Raw genomic sequence first — 20,588 nt, 5'->3', positions numbered from 1 at the left:
GGACTACAAATTTTGGGAAAAGTTGCAATTAGGATCTCATGGTTATGGTATAACAAATACAGGTAAAATCTCTTGAAATTTCCTCTGAATATTCCAGGATATTTTGAGAATGTACCAATGTATGGTACAAATGTACTGATGTTGGTAAATTTGTATAGTGAATTAACAATTACTTTTTGTATTAAATCACACATGTGTGTGATCATTTTTAACACGTATATACTAAAACAAAGATTTCCCTAGACATTTTGTAGAATGAAATTCTAATATAGCCACATTTAGTATAAAATAATGTAATACCGGCTATCCAGATGTATTTAATCATCATTCGCCTATTAAGTCTAATTGTGATCTTATAATCTATTTACCTTTTTGTGAGTCAACAATATATAGCCCAGGAATTTTAGAAAAAATAATGCCCTAAAATAGAACAAATTAATAACTAGCTGATTTTTGGTGTGGTGTTAGTATGTTATTAGGTAAGTAATTTCTGAAAGTTCCCCTCACTTCCTCCGCTTGCTTCGCCCAGTAAAGGGCTAGAAAGGGTCTAAGTGACGTAAAAATACAAAAATCTTTATTGAGTGACACCAGTGTCACCGATTTTAGTGGTTTTAGTCTTAAATCATTCAGAATGAAAGTAGTCACGCTAAATAATCATCGCAACAATAATTCATAGCACTTTAGGGTGTTATATATTTTAATTTGTCTTAGTAAATTTTAGGTTATTTAAAGCGGTTTTGCTGAGGATTTCAGTTTTTGACAGCTACTACCCCAACTTATTATTTGTTATTTGTCCTAAAATATATTCAAGAAAATTTTAAATAAAGGAAACAATTATATACCTAAATCATTAGTGTGATTTTGGATGGGCATAGTTAGACCAAAATATAGATGTAATGTTAAGAGCACCGAACCGCAGCGTATGAATCCTTCGCACATTTTTGACTATTTAATTTCTCATTTACTAACTTAAAATGGTCTAATTAATAAATAAACTCACATAAAGAATGCTAGTAAATAATAATAATATTAAAAACCCTCATATCCATGGATACGAAAAAATAAATCATAAAAACTACTGGGTGTTGAGAAATTTAAGTTTGGATATTTTGGGTTGGCAGCTCTGAAAAAAATGTTTGCCCAACAATGCTTTTACACCTGTTATTATGTACGTACACAGCCTTATACGTAAAATACCCCCGCCGAAGCAAACCTGCAGACTAAGCAAATTTCCATTTGCCTGATTTGGATTTACACTAAAATGTCTCCTTAAAAATATCACGATTATTCCTCATTTAAATAACATGGTACTTAGGTTTGCTGCATCAGGAAGCGTAAAAAGGTATTTTTTTGTAAAATGTTTATAGTTTGGTATAAAATGAATTCTTTTTCCAAATTTGATCAAAATATGATCATAAACAAGCAAACTACAACAGTTTACTTATTCTCCATAAGAATAACATGGGAATTTTAAATTTACAGTTTGTTGGCATTTTCTCCGTAACCATTAGGCGCATAATAACGCTTCAATATACTAAATTATTAGTTTTTTTAAGAAAATGCTTAATTTTAAGTTTTTAGGGTCAAAATTGGGTACCAATCTTTGCCTATTTTTTTGCTTACCATGAGTACTACGGTAATAGCTTATTCCCTATAAGGGAAATTCGCTAAAAACATAATTATGTTTGTAGTTGTTTTAGAAGACTCATGGTACAATTGTTCATTTACAATATGTGATGTGAATAAGTTAAATAACTATTGTGCTTTATATAGGTGTTGTAATTGTTGTCAAGTGGAAAATGGCGTGGATCATCACTTAAGTATATTTTTTCACACAAACTTCATAATAAATGGACTTGAATTAAAATACAGTTTTGAAGCTACGCATTTTTCGCTTGGTGTCATGGAAAGATGCATCTTGTTTGGAGAGAGCCTTCTCGAAGCAGGGAACCTGACAAAATGTCGTCACCCGAGGTATTCCTGCTCTTGAAGATTCAGTGAAGAGCGTGGGGACAACGTTCGACATATTTGGGAAGGTAAAACATCCTTAAAGGTCCATGAAAAGTGTCAAACGTAGTATACACGACCATCGTCCATTGCTGCAGCTAATTGCGTCGCAGCGTCAGTCATCTGATTCGTCCTGTTCGGACGCAGAGGAGGGCCCTAGTCGTCTCTCTCTCTCGTTCAAGCATCGATTCGGTGTTTGACATTAAAGTTCACTGTTTGTTTTGTGGCAAAGATGCCTTGAACTGTGCCAGTACAAAACTCCCACAAAAATATAGAAAGGTTGTGCATGAAGTGCGTACCCTACCAATATTTAACTCCGTCTAGAAACCTGCTATAGAACGTAAAGTTGAATGGGGTCAGCTGATTTGATCCCGAATAGCCGGTGTTGGAGATTTAGTAGCCACCCAAGCAAAGTATTGCCGTGACTGTTATTCAACATTTTTCAGAAACCCATCAGAAAAAGGTGTAGGTAGACCGGAAGACGTCACTACAAGATATGCATTTTTAAAATTATGTTGTTACATTGAAAATAACTACGAATCACAGTTTAGCGTCACTGAGCTATTAGAAAAAATGGAAGAATTTTTACCAGGAAAGGAAATTTAATAATACTTAGTTAGGAAGCTGTCCGAGCATTTTGGGGAGAAAATTACATTTTCGACTTAGGTGGAAAGGGGAAATGTAACAGTTGTAACGTTGAGTGATACTTCTCACAAACTATTACGGGGGTTATGGAACGCTGATAGAATGACGGATTTGGAGACCAAGCGCAAGAAAATAGTTGAAGAGGCTTCCCAGATTATTAGGGAAGACATTAGAAAATTAGTATATGACTCATCTGTTCATCCACCGACAGATTGTTTATCAAGAGAAGAGGCATCTAAACTCAACTTGTTCTGCCATGTGTAGCCGCTGTTTTGGAGGCTGCGCCAATGAACCTCCCACATCTCTGTAGGATGATGAAGATGTTGATGCGGGATTGTAGTTACAAGAAAGATTGTATGTAGGTAAAGAATATGCTTTATTTTGGACAGGTTGAAATTCGCCCCAAGAAACTGATCCGTACTTTTCTGAAATGTGCAGGAAAAAATATTAACTTATCTTAGCTATTTCTTTATTTGTTTATATGCGAGTATTAGTTGTATACAAGATTTAAAAAAACTAAGGTAAAGAAAGTCCAATATTACATATCTTACAAATGACGCAAGAGATTTATTTTTTTAATATTTTTTTAAAAAAAATAAAATATATCAAATAAAACGCCTCAAAGTGCTATGAATTATTGTTGCGGCAATTCTTTAGCATAACCACTTTCATTCTGAATGATTTAAGACTAAAACCACTAAAATCGGTGACACTGGTGTCACTCAATAAAGATTTTTGAATTTTTACGTCACTTAGACCCTTTCTAGCCCTTTACTGGGTGAAGCAAGCGGAGGAAGTGAGGGGAATTTTCAGAAAATACTTACCTAATGGCATACTAACACCACACCAAAAATCAGCTAGTTATTAATTTGTTCTATTTTTTTACCTAAAGTGCCTGGGCTAATAAGCGTAAATATATATATTTCAAGTGTCATCATACATATTTTTATGTACTTTCAGTTTTATAAAATTACTCGCCTTTGGCTCGCTGGGGGTTCTGCCCCCAGACCCCCTTTTCTGGTTGGGGGATTGTTGGAAATATCCTTTGAGAAAATCTGTTACTGAGTAAAATAATACAATAATAAGAATTTAGTAAAATAATAAGCACTGTAGTCTAATGCAACTAAAAGTGTTTTTGATACGGAAATATTAGCAGGAGAGGGGGGGGTTGATTTGGTGGGGGGGGGGTTGTAAATTGTATAATACTTATCAAAATTATTCCTTGGTTTTAAAAGGAAGACTAGTCTGTAAATGATTTCAAGTTTTTACCACGATTAAAGACATTGGTTCAAGAAGTGTTGGGGGGGGGGGGGGTTCAATTATTTGTTGAGGGAGTTACATGCCGTTCTCAGAATATGGATCCGTCACCCTTGTTGGATTTTGTGGGGGTTAGGACTTGAAAACGGGACTTTTGAAAATTGTAAGGGTTAGTTTTTGGTAACGTTGTACACTATTGTAAAGTTTTAGGTCTCTAGCACGATTCTAAACTGTTTAGATCTGCATACCAAAGTTGTCCACTTTCGAGGTTATTTCCCATAAGAATAACATAGGGGGGAATACGGTATTTCAAGGGGGAGGTTTACTATTGTAAAAGGTCACTTTTTGAAAAGTGCGAAAGACCTACAATGTTGGTACATTTCATATCTCCAGCTAATCAAGAAGTGGGTAAACATGATATAGGCCAATGCACCTGTAGTGGCTATAGGATAGTTATTAGGGGGAAATTCTAATTCGGAGGGGGGGGGGTGTTTTATATGGTCCTTTTATGTTCTTACCTTGGTATGAGCTTTAATACAGTAAACTGTGTATAGTTTCAATACTGTTGGGCCACATAGAAAGAATCTGTTATAACCTCGTAAAAATGGGAAAATATTTCAAATTTGACATTAAATTTAAATTTTGGAGGCAAGGAGTAAAGGTACGAAAAAACATGTACTGATTTCAATTTAAAGTTAACTAAGGCTCGTAAAAGTGGTAAAACCTTTCAAAATTGGATGTTAAACCTAAGATTTTTACCCGGGTCAAGGACTAAAGTTACGAAAAAACAAGTAATGAGTGAAGTAAACTAAATAGAAAACTAAGCATTTAAATTATTTGCAAAAAAAAAATACTTTGGTAGAAAAAAATAGTGAAAACCCTAAAAGCTATTTTTCATCACACTATACATACCCTATTACCACTATTCACAACAATAATAATGCACACTGATAGTCAACACAACTACAAATTTAAGGTTATGTGAAGAAATAATTTGAGGAATCAACGATAAAAATAAAAAATAAATAGTTGCTAGGCAACGGTGACAATAATACAATTCTATTGCAATGCTATGGATACTGATTGTGTATTTTTAATATGCATTCATGTTTTAAGAAAGTAAGCGGGCAGCTGATTTTGCGGCCCTACGGATGTAAAAACCTGCTCGGTCCCCAAATGACGATGACAGCTGGTATGGCCAGCAAAACGTAACTTTCAGCCACCAATTAACGTATGTAAAACAGCTAAAAACATCATAGTGTGGTGACAAAATTTTTTAACAAATTTACCAATTTTTGAAAGTAGGAAATTTTTTAGAGATGAATAGGGTGTGATTTTTGGAAAACGCCTAAGAGTGTTTTGTAGATGCTTTAATTCCTGACCATGAAAATTATTTCAAATCTTTGCTAGTTCTTACTGTTTTTTAGTTATAGCCGTTAAAAAAAAAAAAAAAAAAAACGTGTTTTGTCTTTTTCAGATGTCACCATTTTTAGCAAATGGCACTTTTGGAAATTTTCTAGATAACTTAGGGTGACGTTCCACACCCCATTCAAATGTCAAGTCTCTAGCATGTGTCTAAACAATTCAGATGACCTACCAATGTCTTTAAATTTCAATGTTATTCTCCACAAGAAATAACATGGGGCTAGTAAAAGTAGTAAAACCTTTCACGTTTTGACATTAACCTAAGTTTTGGGGGTCAAGGAATAAAGTTACAAAAAAAATGTATGAAGTGAAATTTAAATTAAACTAAAGAGAATACTAAGCATTGATAATATTTGCAAAAAAAATTACTTAGGTAAGAAAAATATTAAAACCATAACAAATTTTTAATAAATTTAGCAACTTTTGAAAGTAGGGCGTTTTTTAGGGGTGAAGGGTATGATTTTAGGAAAATGCATAGGCCTAAGTGTAGAAAATATAATTTCTGACCGTGAAAATTCTTTCAAATCTTAGCTAGCTCTTACCGTTTTTGAATTAAATCCGTTTTAAAAAATATGTGTCTTTTCATTTTCATATGTTGGCCATTTCGGATTTTTTTTTGGGGGGGGGGTTGAATTTTAAAATGGGACTTTTGGAATTTTCTGGATAATTAAAGGTGACATTCCTCACCTCCTTCAAATTTCAATTCTCTAGCACGTTTTTAAAAAGGTTCAGATGAGCATACATAAGTCGGTAACTTTCAATATTAAAAGAATAAAATGGGAGGACCAAAGTTTCGTGGGGGGGGGGGGGAATGGGTGAATTTGAAAATGCAACTTTTGGAATTTTCCTGGGGGTTTGGGCCCAAGACCTACAAGCGTGTCAAATTTCAACTCCCTAGTACTTCTAGAAGTGCTCAAACATTTATTCCCAGTAAGTTACACATGCGGCTGTATATAGTTTTGAAAAAAAAATTGGAAAATTTAAAATGTCATTTTTGGAACTTTTGTTTCAGTGTTGGGAGCATCAAAAGTATACATATATGTCCGAAAATTTGTTTAAAAAATTAAAAACACGTAAAAAATCTGAGAAATTAAAAATATTTTGGAAGTAGGGCACTTTGGGTGAAGGGGTGAGATTTTTTAAAAACACCTAGAAGTGTCTTGTAAAACATTTGATGCCTGACCATGAAAATTCTTTCAAATCTTTTATAGCTCTGGCCATTTTTAAGTTGTAGCTGTAAAAAATAACCTTTTTGACTTTTCAAGATTCCGCCATTTTTATTTTTTTGAAGGGGTTAAAATAGGAAAGTGTAACTTTTTGGAGTTTTCTGCGTGGTTTTGGACCGAGACCTATATTTGTAGAAGTATGAAAAAATTAAAAACAACTTAAACGTCTAGAAATTGTTTACGGTAGCCTACATGAAATTAAAGTTTTTTAAGGATGGATTTTGTAGGTGGGAGGGGCATAAGATGAGAATGGCTTCTTTTTAATTTTTACAAATGATTTACGACCATGAATAGGCCTAACTTACATAATGGTTACTAAGACCTGTATGCTTGAAATCGAATTTTATTCTCCGCACGCTTATTCTCAATAAGATTAACATGGGTGGTATTTTTAATCAATGGAGGGGGGTTAAATTTAAAAAATGAGGATTTAAAAATTGGACCGAATACCAACACCCCTAACAAATTTCAAAGCTTAAGCTCTAATATGAGTGAGTAAGTGGGCTTGTCCTTAAATTCTAAGCACATAACTACTATCAAAATGGGGTTTTTGAGGGGTTTGGAGGGAAGACACGTGAAAGGCGCAACGGAACAAAATGTACACTAAAAAAATTTGGACACAAAACATTAGTTTTATTTTATATAATCTTACGTTTGTGTAACTTTAAATTGAAGGAAACCTTCAAAATCGGGATTTTCATAAAAACTAAAATCATCTCGCCCAATTTTGAGGGTTGAGAATGGTGATTAAAAGTTCCAAAATCGGTTCAGAATAAACTTTTAGACATATGTAAAAATAATTGTTAGGTCAAACATGTCAAAAACGTTTTTTAACCTACTCCAGGGCAGACGAACCCCCCCAAAACAGGGGAAAAAAGTAAAATTTCAAGTTAAAGCGTGAATTTGGGGGTGAAGGAGTGAAGATGGAAAAAATGTTAAACTACAAAGTTGTAGATCATCAAACAAAAGGAGCCGAGGTGCTCTCCGTTTGTTGTTTAGAACTACGGTTAAGCCGCAACAGACGTTTGAATAAAAAAACATGATGAAAAATACCAACATTTTATGTTTAGAGCGAAATATAAGGGTGAAGGGGTGGAGTTGGAAAAAAACATCAGTTTACAAAATTGTAGCTCGTTTAGTTCTAAATACAGTAAGTTTTCTCCGTTTTTTTATTAGACCAACGGTTTAACCACAACAAACATTTTTAAAAAACACCTTTTTCATACTTTTAAAAAATCCGCCATTTTGAATTTTTTGGGGGGGTTAAAATAGGAAAGTGTAACTTTTTGAAGTTTTCTGGCTGGTTAAGGGCCAAGACCTATAATCATGCCAAATTTCGGGTCCCTAGCTCTTCTAGAAGTAGGCGCCTACATTAGAATTTGTATACCTGCAGTCAGTCAGTCAGTGAGTTACACATGCGGCTGTATATTTAATTAGACTTATCATCACATTACATCAAACAATATAACAGGTGATTCAGGGCCTGTTGGTTTTTACAGGTCTAATAACAAGTGTGCTATTTCCAGGAAATCACTTTGATTAAGCCCTCTCTAGCAGATTATCTTTAGAATTCTTCAATACTGTATTGAGAAAATTTCAAAACACCATTAATGTTTCTTAGTGATGAATGCAGTACGGTATAAATAACCTACAAATCAACGACTAATAAATTTCAGTGTAATACAGAGCCATTCAATTAATTTGATATGTGTAATTGTTTTTCTAACAAAAATGTAGCCTATTTCAATTACGTGTGGCCTTGAGGAAAATACAGCAACAAATGTCAGACGAAGCACATAGCCTGTCATAGACGTGATGTTGATTCTGAGAACCCATTGTAGAGGGTTACATTAGCTGATACAGGGCGGGGTCTCACCTTTGTTATCATCTACTCTTTGCCTGAAAGTCTTAATTTTGTTACAAAAGAAACAAATTAAAATGTATATCAGCAAATATTTATTCACAATTTCATTAAAAATATGTGCCTTTATGGTTCAACTTTATGGTAAATTTAAATAAAGTAATAAAACTTTAGGAAATCGCTATGAGGAAAGGAGTTGAATCAGAATATAATGAAAAAAAAGCAATAAAAAAAACCATTAAAAGCCCAGTAAATTGTACAAAGGTAGGATAATCAAAAATGTATAGGGGACAGGCCTCTTCTAAACACCTCTTATACAAAATATCACCCAAAACCCAGTCATGAAAATTCCTTTTTGAACACGCAAATTGAAATGCTACGAACAAAACAATCCAAACATTCAAATTGCTTAAGCATAAAAAAACAGTAAAAAGTTCTAACAAAATAGACTAAAAGCTTTATTTGGTTGACAAACATTTATATTCCCTGACAGAGTGTACTTTCAACCTATATATATAGTTTAGTTAAAATTATTTATTTTGTTTTGTAACTTTTGTATAGTAGATTGTTTGAATGTGACGCTACACAGTATCGTCAGTACCTGTACACAAGTGTACCTTACAAAAAAATATTTAATTTGTTTGGAAACAAGCAAAATTGATTGAAGCCAAAACACAACACTGATTTGTTTGTTATTCGGAATTTTTCCGTGATGGTAGATTTAATGTTTATTACTGTTCAAAAATATTGAAAGTAGCCTTGACGCTACACAAACAGATATTGAGTTCTTGGTTGGATTTTTGCTGACCGTGTTCATAATGAAATAAAAAAGTGCCTGAAGAAGATCAAAAAGTTAGATGGTACGTTATTCACAGACATAATTAAAAATATTTCTATAAGGCATGGGAACTAGGGAAATTGACTTATAAAATGGTTTACTGGAGGCTACTAACTATTATAACTCAGGTTTTAAACCAGATTTGTAGAGAATGTTTGTTCCCTAAAAACCTAGTGTATTAAGCCCTTGTTTTAATCCCCATTAATTTGCAGGTCTGTAACAACAGGAGGGAGGGGGCTACAATTTCTAAACTGTGGTTATTCCTTTTTTGCAATCGTGTGTGGGAGTTGACCTAAGGCCATCTCACTATCACTTTTGAACTCTGGACCTGACAACTCAATGTGCTAAAAACAACTATACTCAATATCTCGCCAATCTGGAACTTTACTGCATCCGTGGAACAACTAATGAATTGTCTTGGTTTACTATCTTATATATTAAAACGTGACAGGGTTTTTTAATTTCACGATTCTGAATCAACCACTTGACGGATTAACTTGGTTTTTGTGTTAAAAGAAAGATAATTTTGAGAACTAGTGAATGTAGAAGCCATAATTTTAGTTTAGGGTTTCAGTTTTTTACAAATTTTGTTTTAATTTTTTTAAAGTCTAGCAGCCGACGCTAACATTCTAGATTAGCTTTTGATATAAAACCATTTGCTTAAGGTAACACCTGTAAACATTCAGAGTTTGTGACACAAATTCAGCATTTGGATAAAAATAAAATGACATACGTAGGGTTGACTTATTTATACTATGTGTAATGCTATAATAATTGATACATTCATTTATTCAGTAAGGGATTAACAGATTATTTAAATGCACATAGTAAAATAGGTACTAGATGTTTTAATTTATTTTTTGAACAGTCTTTAAAATATTTAGTTTGTTTTAGTGCAATATAATTTGTTATAACTAACAGCTGGTTTAATATAAAAATATTCCATAGAACTATGAGGTTGGTTTATTTACTCTGTGATTTTGGCATTGATTACAGGAAATAAGTAATATTCTATAACCATCAATTGCTGTATATGAATCTAAACTCATGAGTCTTCAACAGAAAGCTTATAAATATTATTTTACTACTCAACTTTTTGAGAAAACGTTGAGAAAATACCAATAATCACATGAAAGATTCATCTTGGCAGCTTTTTCTTTACAATAAATGTTGAACTGCTTAAACCAAGCTTGAATTAGGAATAGACATATTGATATAAATAAATACATTTTTAATGAACTACTCGATTCCTGTACGTAGGACAGGTCAACAGCTAGTTTTATATAAAACATGAGAGGAACTTAACATGAGAGGAACATTATGGAAACTGAACAGAGAAAAATCTAAACAGTAAAAATACATTTTAATTTTTCATATTATATTTAAACATTATTTTTGCCTTGATAACTTAATGATTTGAAGTAACAAAATACCCCTGCCGCAGCAAACCTGCAGACTAAGCAAATTTTCATTTGCCTGTTTGGGTTTACAATCAAATATCTTCTTAAAAATATTACATATCTATTCCCTATCTAAATAGCAATTAGTTTAACGAGTAGGCCTACTTAGGTTTGCTGCAACAGGGAGGTTAATAAAGTGTGTTTTTTGTGAAATCGTAATAGTTTAGTATTAAATAAATATGTACTTTCCAAATTTGATTAAAATTAAATAAACAGGCAAACTACAACAGTTTATTTATTCTCCATTGGATTAATATAAGAATTTTTAAATTGCAATTTTTTTGAATTTTATCTGTAACCATTAGTTGCATGATAATACTTTACGCTTTATTTACTAAATTATTAGTTTTTTTTAAGCTCTGAAAAATGGTTTTTACAGAAATTGCAGAATTCTATATTTTTATGTTAAGTTTTTACCCCATAAAACCCACCATAAACCCCTGTTCCCATAGTCCGATCATGTTGGTTTGTGAACTCATTTGAATAAATGTAGGTTTAGGCCTACACATTTGTTGAAATTTAATCAAAATCAGATCATTTTTGCTTTAGTTATCATGCCTATATAAATACTTAGCTTATACACATAGGGGCTTTAGACACATAGCCTATATAAATAAATATATATATATATACATATGAATTTGAACGGATGGCGTTTTTGGCCTCTAGGGACCTCAAAACGAAAAAGTAAATCGGTCCCGGGTCCAGGTCTTACCATGAGTACTACGGTAATAGCTTATTTCCTATGTGGGAAATTCGCTAAAACAAGAAACATTATGACAATAATACAGGCAGTGACTGAAACTAGAGATCCAAAAATGTTACAAACAGATTGATGAAATAACATTCTCGGTTATACTTTCCATCTCGATATTCAACCATCGAAAACACTTTTTATGACAAATCAATAAATTTTCTGAGAGGATAGTAGGCCTACTGTGTTTGGAATGGGTAAAATCAATTTGACTGACAATTTATAGGAATGTAGACGGTTACAATTCCATAAGAAATAACAAAATTTAAAACTATAAATCAATAGGATAGCCTAGTACAAAAATTATAATAATCGATACAAATTATACTTTTGGTGATTAAATACTAATATTACATAAAACATTTTGATATAGAGTGCCTACTAAAGAAAATGGCAAAAAAATTCAACATGTCAATTTATTTGAATAATCTTTTAAATAATTTCATGAATGCAATCAGACTTCTTGATAAAATTCAATGACTTCTAGCTCAAGATTAAAAAGTCTGTCCACTTAACAATTATCAAAAACCTTTCTAGCCTATGTTTGCTTTTTAATTCTTTTGTTATGTTAGTTTTTTAGGTTGTACCTATTTGATTTACTGGTTTATTATGTTCGATCATTAGGCCTATTTATCATTGATATTTTATCAACATGTTTAGCTCACTGATGAGGCTAACCCCAAAGTATTGAACAGTGGTCATGAAAACTACAACAATATTGAGAACCCAAACTATTTCATGCTTCACTTGGAAGTGACTCAACCCACTTTACTGATAAGTGATAACAAACACCAGTCATGGCTATTGCCAACACCCTAAAACAAAAACCTTTACAGGTGCGACTCACTGTTTAGAAAAACTAATTTTTTAACCAAAGATAAGAACTTCAGATGAAATGGGTCGATAGAATCATTTCGCTTTAATTAGTGTTATCGCTGGCCGCGCGAACTGCACAGTTATCTCCGGACAATGTCCACCCACAGAATGCTAAGAGTTATGCTTAGTTTAATCAACAGCGAAATCTTCAACTTGACCTTGGTTGGCAAAAAAGAATTCACAATTTTTAAAAACCTTATGTAAGTTTCTCTTTCAATACACATTGTAGTTCCTGTCTGCTCCATAGTAGAAAAAAAGTTCTTCAGTGATAATTAAAAACATATGTTTAAGAATGTGTTTTAATTTTCTATTCAGGAAAAAGCAAGTTGTGTGGATTTAAGGTTGGGTTTTAACTTCTTGCGCTCTTAGTTTGATTTAAATAGCCTACTTGATCATTTCATTGGGCTGGCCAGGCGACCATGTTACCAAATTTAGTATCAATGCTTATACAACCGTGTAATACTGTGTAAGTTAATGTTTAATTATTTCTTGTGGCCTTTGAAGATCTAATGAGATTTCAAAATGAAGCGCAATCATTCCCCGAAACCAGACGTATAGTTAATAGATATTGGACTACCAATGACAAAATGTAACCAGGCAGTCATACCCAGATTATGTTTGACTATAATAACCTCCTGTATGAATTCAAAGGTCAAACCATAAAAGTTGTGATTGACCAATTTATATTTTGTCTACCTAGTTTTATTCATAAATAGTGATTACCCACCTAGCAACCGGTTAAATAGATAAATACCTCCCCCCCACAGCAAACCTGTAGACTAAGCAAATTTCCATCTACCTGATTTGATTTTGTTTTTACCCTACGGTACCTATTTAAATAGCATTATGTTTAAGGAGCAAACTTACCTAGGTTTGCAGTTTCACGGAGGGTAGTAAAGTGTCTTTTTAATAAAATATACCTAAATAGCTTAAAATAAAAATTAAATTGCCTTGGAAGTTTAAAAAAAATATACCCATAAACAAGCAAACTACAACAGTTAGTTGATATAAATAAAATGTTAATTTGAAATTTAAAATTGTTTTCCGTATTGTAACCAATAACTGTACAAACAGTTCAATATAGGCTACTAAATTATTTCATTTTAAGCTAAAATTTTTGCCCCATAAAACCCTGTTCCCATGGTCCAATCATGCTGGTTCGCAAACTCATTCATGTTTGTCTCGCCCTACATCTTTAAGCCAAATTTAATCAAAATCGAACAAAAATTACACAAGTTTTTTTGTTATCTACGAATAGGCTATATTTTTTTTAATCGTTAATGCTCCTTTTTTATACAAGGTATAAAAAGATACCCTACAGTACTCTTACAACACTTTTGTGTGTACCGTACTGTATAAAAAGATGTGAGTACTCACAAAAGTGTTGTGTGTTGTTTTGTGTGTACGGTACTGTATCTATTATGCTATCAAAGAGGCGGTTTGTCAGGTCACTTATATTAGTTGGTTAAAATTCACAGTGAATGTAATATGTGACTGTATATAGAGTAAAACCTCATCAACTTGACAATTTGCGTACCCAGAGGTTGTCGAGTTATGCAGAACATTGAATTTTGTTGTGGGTTTTAATAAATTAATCAACAGACTCACTTTTACATGAAATCTATTACATACATGAGTATTTTTACATATTGAGTACCTAAACAATGTTCAAAGAAATGTTGAATTCAACTATTCAACAATTAAAACTAAAAGTTCTGAAAAACTGCTTGAAAAGTCAAACTAGTAAGACAAAGGCAGCTAGACGTGTGCCTGATAGCTGTTGACTGTTGAGTTACAAAGACTGTCAAGTTAAACAGGGTGCCGAGTTAGAGAGATTTTACAAATTTGAACGAATAGTGGTTTTGGCCTTTAGGGACATCAAAATGAAAAAGCATATCGGTCCCGGGTCCTTGTCTTACCGTGTCACCTACATTAGGGCCTACTAGCTAAAGTCTATTTACTTAGTTAAAATAGGTAGCCAACAATAGAAATTTTATTTCTAACTGTGAACTGTCAGATTTTAAGAAAATATACTAATTGAGTTCCCTTTAAATGATGTTATAGGTCTATTTATTCAATATTATGAGTTCAAACATCAACGTATATCGTTTAAACTATCACAGATGTAACTATTTACGGAACCACTGATTTATTCGTGTACAATCAATTAAACTGGACTTAACATGATTCTATCCAATATGTGTTTACTTCGTAACAGTAGAAGCCAGTTATGTCATGAGGTTAAAATAAGCCTTCAATAAATGGCAATATCCCTGTGTTTGTTAAATTCAAATAGACATCAATTCATTAAGCTAGTTTGGTGCGTTGTTTGCTCAGGTTTAGAGGAAGTGGCCCCCATTAATGAGTAATTTTATCATCCCTTCGAGAATTATGGTATAAAATAGCCTGGTCAACTCCAGTAAAGAAGAATGCCAAAATAGTAGACAATATGTGTGCACTTTGCTATATTTGAGTTTTTCAAAATTCTAACTAGCCTATAGGTATTAATTCGATTCAAAAAAACAATTAGGTACACTAAAATCTTGGATATTAACCATTTGATAGAGAGTAATGTAAAGTATATACAGTAGAACCTCTTTAATCCGAACTAATTGGGACCAGGGGTAGTTCGGACTATTGAATAGTTCGGATTACAGAACATATTGTTGTTTTTACATAACAATAGCTAAAACATGGCAAAAATTGATCAAAATTATTTTGGGAAAAGTGAAAAATGTTTTATAAAGTAAAATACAGTGTTTATTTAATACAGTAGTAAACATGGTGAATAAACAGTACTGTAGATTAAATACAGTATACAATAAAGAACTGCTGTACTGTGTATAAAGTACAGCAATGAGGGGTTCGGATTAGTGGACGTTCGGATTACGGGGGTTCGGATTAAAGAGGTTCTACTGTATTGAAAGATGCTGGAAATGTGAATCAGAAAATTAAAAGTGAAGTAGTATATATGGAGTACTAAGAAGTAGAAAGAAGTAAGGGTATTAAGAAGGTTTTATTTGATTTTTTTGAGAAATAACACCACTAAATATTGACTGCAAAATTAATATAAAAAAACTCAGGGGAGCCAAAAGTTACTTATTCCCCTGATTTAAATAAACATAAAATAATAGTTATCTAAATTGAAAAATATGTTTTATATGAACCAGAGGAAATAAAACGTTATTTTGTAACATTCACTTCCCTGCATTCAATTGTTGAAATTGCTTAATCATCGTTTCGCACTTGATTATTTTCTCACTCAATCCTACAAATTAGTAACATTTCAAGTGTTTCAAGTAAAATGATTCTTCACCAAGAATTTTAGTCAATATGTTTTTAACGATGTTTAATGAAAATAATTAACATGTTCTCAATAAGGTCGAAAGTATAATACAATGGATAATTGTTTCTAATCCTAACTTACCTTAACTTTCTTAAGTTAAATTTAATTATTACTGGCTAACCATTCAACTATTTTGGGGGAGAGACCATAAAATCAAAACTTGCAGTAGGGTTGCAGTAATTTTTAAGTGCTGTAGGCCTACTGGTAACGTTTCATATTAACACTTATTAATAGCTTATGGGCCTATTATAATAATTATAATTGACCTATTATAATTGACTTCAATTTTTTAAACTTGAAACCCAATTCAATGACAAAACAAGAATTGGGAACTTTTACGAGTTTTTTTATTTTTACTTTCCTATGGACCTATTTGATAATCACCAAATGAGAATCTACCAAAAGGTTTTTTTAACTAAGTTGACCTGAGTTATACATTGAGTACACAACGATACTGAGAGTGAGAATTTCTTAAAGGCTGCAACGGAGAAGTTTTTTTTTAAACCTTACGTTTTGGTTAGGAAATTGAAATGCAATAGGCTTAGGCTACGGTACTATGATATTCAGCAAGTATGCAATGCCTCAAAACTAATTTTTCTATTATAGCCCTATAGACTAGGCCTATGAAATGTATAAAAAATGTAACAACTGATCAATTAATTACAATTAGGATGAACAAAGTATGGTACACTCTAAAATAAAAGCATTTTGAACAAAAAGTAACGTACTGTATCACCTACAACCAATAACCGTGAGACCTTAGCCACAGAGGACTGCAAGTTAAAGCCCCACCCACAAAGCTTGCCAACTTACAGACAAATTGACAAGCATACACAAAAGCATTCAGTTTTAAATAGGTCTTATGATTTAGAATCTTTTAGGCCCTATTACTAATTTTACCAAGTCAGTTGTATAACTTACCGGTATTGATAGCGTCACTTTATTTTATTAATAAAAATACCACGTTTTAAATGGAATAGCAATGTTAAAAATACATTTAGAACTGAGGTTTCAAGTCCTTTTTTGCATATTTGTACATTTCTTTACAATAGGCCTATTCTTGCAAATCTATAGGTAAATCAGAATACAACTAAGATTGTCATTCAGATTTAGGCTACATGCATTAACAGGAGTAACAAAGCTATTAAAAAACATTACATATAATAGCCTTTTTTAAATATAGCCTAGCCTCTTTAATATTTTAAATTATATTTTTGGCATGGTGCAAGTAATTTAGCTGATCCATATGGATTTAAAGAATATTTTTAAAATGTTTAACAAACATTCTGCAGCAAGTTACTTGTAAAAAACTTCAAAGAGGCAGATATTGTGAGAAAGGTTCGTGGAAGTAACTTGATTAGTTTTGCTTGCATGTTGCGCTTAAAATGAAATGTTTGTATCCACTCTAAAATGCATTGACACAATTGTTAGGCCTATATCGGTCGGAACAAATCAATATTTTAGACAATACCGATGATTAAATGTCAGGGAAGTGAATTTTACAAAAAAGTACTTTTTAGTCCAATGTGCTTTAAAGCCTATTTTTACAAGTTTTAGAAACAATAAGCTAGCCTATTGTAGTAACAATGCCGATTTGTACTAGGTCGTCAGCTTTGTTTTTAAAATACTCCTTTTGGAACTTAATAGTTTGTTACCCATAGTATGCTAAAAAATTAGTACCAGTACTTGTTTTATAAGGTAGCTAACTTACCAGAACATTTGGTCTTAAAGAACGGTAGGCCTATAAGCAGGCTCCATTTTAAACAAAGCTTAAAATGTTTGTTATAGAAATTTAGATTATGGTAATACAAATTAAATAGGGCCTCTGAGGCCTTGATTAATTTGGGTACATTTTCAGCCATAGGCCTACGATGAATCGAATGGGATTTTTGTGTTGTTACAAAAAAGTTCACGACGTATCATCAGGGTCCAATTTAAATCATTTGGTTTATTATTACGTTTTAAGTAAAACTTAGTAATTTTTTATTGGTGTGATGGATTCTACACTTATAAATATTGTTCGATTATTTTACTTCCAACCGTAGTTTTACATTTGGAGCAGATTAATGTGTTATAAAAAAAACTGTACCGGTAACTTACCGGTACCTGCCCATAGGATTTGTATTCACCAAACTTATATTTGTAGTATAACAGTACCGTATTAACGTAGTGTTAGTTTTGTTAAGTTGATGAGCAGTGAAAAATTTCATTAGCCAACTGGACAACCTAATTAATATAAGTTATTGGTATGGAATTTTTTGTCTTGTATGAAACAGGGTTGTGCTACAGAAATAAGTTAGGCTACAGCAAACTCATAATTGACGGTAGTTTGCGGCTTTTGCCATCCGTGAATCTTGTGGCAGGTATTGTTATTTATCCTCTTTTTAAACTACTTTAGTTTGTTAAAAAAATGTAGGCCTACATGAAAGAATGTACATGTGAATACGTACCGTAGGCCTACTTTTCACTGGGGAAGGGGACCATTTAAGTTACCAGTACTTAAGTTATCTCACATTCAACTGATTAGGCCTAAGTTATGCTACATGAAATGATTCTCACAATTTAGAAATTTTTAATAATGTAGAATAGTTCAAAAGGAGTCTTCAAGCAGTTTTTTTGGAAAGAAAAATCATAATCAGTAGGTACAGTATTAAAACTTAGAAACGTAAAATTATTTCAAGAAGGGCCTACAGACAACACTTTTCTCACAGTCTCTTCATTATAATTTGGACAGAATATAAAGTTTTTAATTAATTGTAGGCCTATTGTTTTAATTTTATCAAGAATGTTTAGTGTTCACGACTAACCTTCAGGCAGTTGCTTTTAAAGTAAGTTAGGCCTAAGTTACGGGAACAATCGAACGTCAGAAGCACGGGGCTAAAACCATTCATAAGTTAAGGCAAGGTATTATTAAGTTATAACTTAACATTAATTTAGCGATAAATATTAACTTAGGCTACTCTAGGGGGGGTTGGATGTGCCCCAAGTTCGACACCACTGGGAGCTTTAAAATGTCTACTTAGACCAGGACCACATTTTAAACTTGGTCGCAGTGGCAAAGAAAACACATATTTTAAAGATAGGCTCTACACAACCAGCGACAGGTGCTGGCTTTTTCGCGTAAAAATCTTAATTTTTGATGTTCGTTCCTCGAGTGAACCTAACCTGAACGCAATCGCAATTTTTAATCACGCTTACTAAATTATTTCAAAAGACTGCTCACAGCAGGTAAGTTGTTTTAAATTGAGGTGTGGAAACTTTAACCAAACTGGAATGGGGTACGTAGCAGATCATTTAAACATCCACAACGTCTCACAGTTAAGGGAACTAGTCTACCTACTCACAGACTAAGTTAAACAGTAAAGCAACACATAAAACTTAGGATTAAGTAACAAGGTATTGTAGTAGGAAGAAATAACTCGGGTTTAGGCTATACCTGCAAGGCTACACTATGTAAGGTAGCACAACGTACGCAAGGTCTAGTCTTTCAACCATGCAGTTTTTACTACCAGTGGGGGGCAAAACTGTCTTTAGATGCTTGAATAATTTTCAAAACTTAAAAGTTTAACTTAGCCTAACTTAGTAGGATTTCAACCAAACACTTAACCATCCATGGGCTGGCAAGTGTTTAGTCCGTTTTGGAATTAAGTTCATAACTTACTTTAAACATGTACTTAAGTTAACCCATTGGGGAAGGAATTAATGCGCTACCTGCAGCACCCTCTGGCGGCAATTAATTTTACCGAATTTGTAGACTTTTACTCTAACTGCTATAGAAAGAAAACCTTAGATAATAAATTAATAAATCTTTCACCATTTTGTTCACAGTAAAATTGTCTACAGAAAAGTGGTAATTGGATACCGTAGTCAAAGTTCTAAACTAAAAAAAATATACCTATACATAAAGATTAAAAAAATAAAAATTTTTAAAACAATATTTTGAAAGTAATCTTGATAAGTATACAAATTCCAAGATTAATCCAGACACCAAATAGCACTACTATTATAAAGTTCAATCGATTCCCTACGTAGAAAAATTAAAAGTTTTGTACTTTTATAAGTAATAATTTTTTTTTAATTGTTTATTTACCTTACCGCAGCTGATTTTTGGTGATATGTGGTTTCCATGGCAACACAAAATTGTTTGTTATTCGGTAAAATAAATGAGTACGCAAATCAAGAAGCAAGATATTTATAAACATTATAATAGTAAAAAGAAACAAAAAGGGTGAAAAATAATAAAAACTAAATAATAAAGCTAGGCGCTGCCTAGCGGTGACACGAGCGGCACTCGTAAGTCGGCCGCCGGGCCTGCAGCGGCCGTACGAGTAACGCTTGTAAGTCGGCGCCAATGGGTTAATGTGTAAACATTAAATGTCTGGCAACAAAAACTTCAGATTGATAGCTATCCTAAAGTCTAAGTTAAGTATAAGTAATAGAACCGATCAGATTTCTTTGTACCTAGGCCTACACAGTCATGTAAACAAGCCAATTACTCCTGGCTAAAAATCTTATTGGAACGATTAAGCTACAGCAACCCCAGCAAATTGCTCTACCTCCAAGAACAGTTGTTGGTTACTTGGCATTAATGTAGCGTAAACTTAACCTAGCCTGGTCGCTAAAAATTTGGAAAATCTATTAATACATAGGTTTTGTAAATACACAAATATAAAACTACAAATCATAATATAAAATAACTAGCCTACCGTACCTAAGTAAACATTCGTCCATGTCCTAAACGAAGAAGGCTAGGTGGTCCTAATTTATGGTACAAACAATAAGTTACTTAGGCCAAATCATTTATTTAACAGATAGACTAGAATCCTCACCTCCATCCACAATAATAAAATCTTTCATCAAGTTAAATGGGATAAATGTAGGCTATAAGCTATC

At 32.7% G+C, this 20,588-nt stretch overlaps 1 protein-coding gene across 6 annotated transcripts in view; it reads right to left on the bottom strand.

The window, feature by feature from the left end:
* LOC128997853 (guanine nucleotide-binding protein G(q) subunit alpha) overlaps positions 1-20,588 on the bottom strand; it is a 74,082-nt gene that overhangs the window by 52,390 nt on the left and 1,104 nt on the right. The window lies entirely within an intron of this gene.

The sequence above is a fragment of the Macrosteles quadrilineatus genome, unplaced genomic scaffold (assembly GCF_028750875.1).
Source record: "Macrosteles quadrilineatus isolate MER2022 unplaced genomic scaffold, UCM_ALF_1.0 Scaffold_7__1_contigs__length_78375512, whole genome shotgun sequence".
In the NCBI taxonomy this organism is placed as follows: Eukaryota; Metazoa; Arthropoda; class Insecta; order Hemiptera; family Cicadellidae; genus Macrosteles; species Macrosteles quadrilineatus.
The sequence above is the reverse complement of the archived record's forward strand: the minus strand, read 5'-3'. Positions and strand labels throughout refer to the sequence as shown.